The 4,989-nt window shown below is 30.7% G+C and overlaps 1 protein-coding gene across 6 annotated transcripts in view; it reads left to right on the top strand.

Annotated features, from left to right (window-relative positions):
• The first annotated feature begins 2,954 nt into the window (after nucleotides 1-2,954).
• Ack-like (activated Cdc42 kinase-like) overlaps nucleotides 2,955-4,989 on the top strand; it is a 36,547-nt gene continuing 34,512 nt past the window's right edge. For all 6 annotated transcript variants that reach the window (XM_068395023.1, XM_068395025.1, XM_068395024.1 and 3 more), the window contains exon 1: nucleotides 2,955-3,011. The gene's annotated coding sequence lies outside the window, so the exon portion shown is untranslated. The remainder of the gene's footprint in view (nucleotides 3,012-4,989) is intronic.

The following is a 4,989-nucleotide window of genomic DNA, read 5'->3' as shown; positions in this document are numbered from 1 at the left end:
CGTAACAAAACACTCGTATATCTGACAGTCTCTCTGCAAAAGATCAAAATATCTTTTGTTCTGTAGCATCATTGAAAAGCATTTGTTGACCATATTTTAAGTTTCAGCGAATATTCATTGAATTAAAGAGCAATTATAATGGTGCTTGATCTATATATTATTTCTTTTCGTTTTAATGGTTTTATTGACATCTTTCACTTTAAACATTTTTTTATATATTTCTTAAGCGGCATGAGATCTTATTTTGAATTTAGTGTTATAGTATCTATTTGTATTTTTCGTAATGGAAATATGATCTTTGTCCTAAGATGGAGTCGTGTTTGTGTCATTTTATTAAATGTAAGATATTTTGTATTTTCCTGAAGTTACATTTTTACTGTTTATTATATAATTTATTCCAATTTTGATATTAAAAATATCAATTGTTTACACATTTGACTAATGCGATGGATTTAATATCAGTAAAACTGAAAAGAAATTAAACTTAGACATTTTGTCCACATTGTAAGAGATACAGTATTTTAATTAGAATAATCCTCAAATGTATATAAAAAATGTTTTCGCATTTATAATTTTGTTTATGCTCGCCTTTAATACAAATCAGAAATTGTCAAATATTCTCTCAAGTAGTAGAGAGTTATTTTTAAACTTAAAGTCAAGTCACGTATTCCATTATTATTTTACGAAGGAAAAGTGTAAAACATTATTTTTATTCGTTCATACGTTAATATCAAATAGTACTATGATCAAACCAAAACTGTATATAACAATGCAATCGATAGATTGAAGAAATAAATTATTGCTAAACCAAATGAATCATAAAAAATGATAAACAAAATCGAAGAGCCTACTTCTCGTTTCTCATGTCTTGCACATGTCAAGGTTTCGTCACTGCAACAAGGAAGCCCTTATGGGAAGGCACCGTCCCAAGTGCTCTTATCAACATGCTGTTGAATCCGTGTTCATAGGAGGATATATATATATATATATATATATTTATTTATGTATTTATATTTATACACGCGCGCGCACACACACACACCCATATATATATATATATATATATATGTATTTATATTTATACACGCACACACACACATACAATATATATATGTATATATATATATATATATATATGGGTATAAATATATACATTTCGTGTATAGATGCTGTATATAATTTTAACTAAATTTTATGCCTTATCGCCACTATTTATGTGAAGTGTTTTTGAAGTGTTCTCTTTTAAGTTTCCTGATAAATTTCTCTTATTAGAACTGGAAAATTATTATCCCTGCGTAAGTCTTGCAATGTGATCGGGAGCAAAAGGGAAATATGTTGATTTCGGACTGTGCAGTATTCAGCCTAATGGTTACGGCTTGTGACTCTAAGGGAATTGCTCGGTACAATTGAAAATGCAACGATTGTAAATCAGGGTAAATTCAGTGTTTATTTCATTGCAGTTTATAGTCTGCAATTTTCAGTATTTACGGTATTATGGCATTTTTAAAGTTAGATTTGTTTATATGCCTACAAATTTTTAAGGTTGCCTATCATTTTGAGTATACATTAACTGAAAAATAAACATTTTGAACCGTTTGTTCTAATTTTATTTGTTTGCGTGAGAGAGAGAGAGAGAGAGAGAGAGAGAGAGAGCCTCTACACGCTTCATTTCAAAATACATACCACTACCCTTCTCATCTCTTAAAAAGACATGTATCAGTATAAATGCAATTATTTTCATTTTATTCAGATCTTACCCGAAATGGTGGTTAAATTCCTTTCGCCTTTTAAGACTGTTCATATCTTCCTCAGATCTCTTTGTCCCGTCTGACCCAGTGGACGATCTCTTTAAGATCTCGCTTTCTTAGATTAGATTTATGTCTTTCTTAAAGTGATGGATTTCTCTTGTTCATCTTCTCAAGAATTTTTTTTTATTTACTTTGTTGTATTTCAGAGTTATATTGTATGTTTTTTTTTTCATTACTCTGTTGTATTCTGTGTTTTTTCGTTACTCTGCTGTATTCTGTGTTTTTTCATTACTCTGCTGTATTCTGTGTTTTTCATTACTCTGTTGTATTCTGTGTTTTTTCATTACTCTGTTGTATTCTGTGTTTTTTCATTACTCTTCTGTATTCTGAGTTTTTTTTCATTACTCTGTTGTATTCTGTGTTTTTTCATTACTCTGTTGTATTCTGTGTTTTTTCGTTACTCTGTTGTATTTTGAGTTATTTGCTGTATTTAAGAGTTATTTGCAGTAGTTTTTCATTCATTTTCTTTATTTCAAGAGAGATTTACTGTATTTCAGAGTTATATGCTGTAGTTTTTCATTACTGTGCTGTATTTCATTTTTTTTATTACTTTGCTGTATTTCAGAGTTGTATGCAGTAATTTTTATTGGTTTGCTGTATTTAAATTTTTATTACTTTGCTGTTTTTCAGAGTTATATGTTAGGTTTTTTTTATTAGTTTGCTGTATTGTAGAGTTATATGCTGTATTTTTTTTCCAAAAGTTTGCTGTATTTCAGAGTTATTTGCTGTAATTGTTTCTAAAGTTTGCTGTATTTCAGTTATATACTGTAATTTTTTTTCTCAAAAAGTTTGCTGTATTTCAGACTTCCGTGCTGTATTTTTTCATTAGTTTGATGTATTTCATTTTTTCATTAGTTTGATGTATTTCAGAGTTATATGCTGTACTATTTTCAAAAGTTTGCTGTATTTTTCATTACTTTACTGCATTTCAGAGTTATATGCTGTATTTCAGATTTTCTGTATTTCAGAGTTATCTGCTGCATTTTAATTATTCATATTTCAGTGTGTACCGTGTGTCAAGTCTCGGTATACATGAAGAATATTTTTATACAGCACGAGTAAACTGGTATGCATGTCATACACATGCGCCAATTTATATTAAATCTTTTATATATCTATTTGTTAAATTATCTATTTATTTACTTTCAGTTATACCTTTGACCACTTCCAAATCGCATGAAGGAGCGTAAGAGCCAGCTATTGGTGAGTTTAAATAAGGAAAATTTTACAGTATTATTTATATATAATTCAGAGTAATTTTGAAATATTTTCAAAACTTACATTTAGGGGAATAACCTTTATAACAATTAATTCGAATCGAATAGGGTTTTGGGGGAAATTGTTTCGTCACTTATTGTTTTGTTTCATCACTTATTGTTGTTTCAAATGCTGTGGTTTGTTTTAATTTGCTTTCAAGAACAAACACCAAAGGGATTGTTTAAACAGCTTGCAAAGTCTTTCCCATAAAAGGTTTATTGTTAGTAAACTGCATTTTTCTTGTGTATAATTCCTTCAAAATATTTCCAAAACTCGTCAGAACTATTGAGTCACTTGCTGTAAATAATTACTTGTCTGTACTTTGTTGAGAACTTCTGCTTAGTCAGGATTTATATAGTTTTTTTTTTTTTTTTTTTTTTTTTAACGTTTAGAAAGTCTGTTCTGGAGAAAGATCTTGTATATTATTTGTATATACGTGATATTTCATTTTTTTTAATTACTCTTAAATTGTACAGACTATTGTCATTGGAACTATCTTTATAGAGATGTTAAAAATGCTCTTTTACACATTAGAATGAACCCTGTTAATTTATGCGATGGAGATTTTAATTTATGACATCGAATTGCCGAGTTATTTTGTCGTTATGACTGTTTAAGAAACTGGTTCAGGAATATTTATATCAGTTGGTATATCAAAACGGGGAGAGTAAGTTGGATTAGTTTATGATTTCAGTTGCTATCGGAAAATAACAAGATACTGTTGAACGGTATTTCTTTTCTATTGAGGGAAATGGAAACTTAAAATAGGGCCTAAATGGAAACTTAAAATAGGGTTTAAATTAGAAGGGGCTAGAGAATAAATCTTCTAAAAGTTTTATTTGTTAGAACTGAAGTAAGGATGATGAAAAGAAAATACCGCCAACGAAGGTGGAAGGAGGTTGTGTTGTAACCCCTATTTATGTGTGTGTTTGTTTGTGAACAGTTTTTATTACCACAATTTTAATCGTCGAGTAATGAAACTTGCAGGAATTAATTGTTATGTAAAAAGCTGGAAATTATTATATTTTGGAAGGTCACGGTCAAGCAAAATGCCCAATTCACGTAATCAATCATAAGTTTTGACATAGTTGTCACAGAGACTTCAAACTTGGTTCATATTTGAGTGTATGAAAATTCACGCCAATTAATACATGTCAAGGTGGAGTAAAAGGTCGAGAAATAAGCTTCCGTGGCGGAGGTCTTAGCTCTACTGAGTGCCCCTCTACTGCCTCTAGTTGTTTTTGAGCGAATCTGCAACTTGGAAATAGAATTACAAATCTCACAGCTTATAAATCTTCAGAAGAGAATCAAACAAAAGAAACAGAATGAAAAGAACTTAGGGGGACATAAAAACGGTACTGTACCAGTGTCCATGGTGTGGGATGGGGGAGCTGACAGGGGTTTATTAAAGGAATGAAAGGACAAGAGGAAGTTTGAGATTTGGGAAGGACCGAGAGGACATCCTTGTGTTGGGTGGCGAAAGCCTTCCTCTCTTACAGCGCGGTGGAATGGCGTTTGTTTGTCTTTTGCGCAGTGTTTTTCTTTTTGCGCAAGCCCCACGTCACTTGTCGTTAGATTGCGCAAGTGGCCATCAATTTTTTATTGTTTACACAACATTTTGATTGCATGTGTTTAGTTTGTGCAGAAATGTGATTCCTTGTTGATTTTTTTACGAATGGCAATTGACTGATTTTAATGATTGGTGGTAGCTTATTGATGCAATTTGTTGTTGGCAGTTGCTTGCTGTTAGTTTGCGCAAATAGTGAACATATCGTAGCTTGTTTGTTATAGGTACAGTAATATTATTTTATGAATGATAATTTCATGTAAATGTGAATAGCAGTTGTGCAAAAGTCTGTGCAAAAGTTGATTGGATGATATTCAATATTTTGTCTTGAAAATACACTTGATTTAAATTTTTGCA

The sequence above is a fragment of the Palaemon carinicauda genome, chromosome 20 (assembly GCF_036898095.1).
Source record: "Palaemon carinicauda isolate YSFRI2023 chromosome 20, ASM3689809v2, whole genome shotgun sequence".
Taxonomy (NCBI): Eukaryota; Metazoa; Arthropoda; class Malacostraca; order Decapoda; family Palaemonidae; genus Palaemon; species Palaemon carinicauda.
Note: the sequence above shows the minus strand (reverse complement) of the source record. Positions and strands in the feature narration are given on the sequence as shown.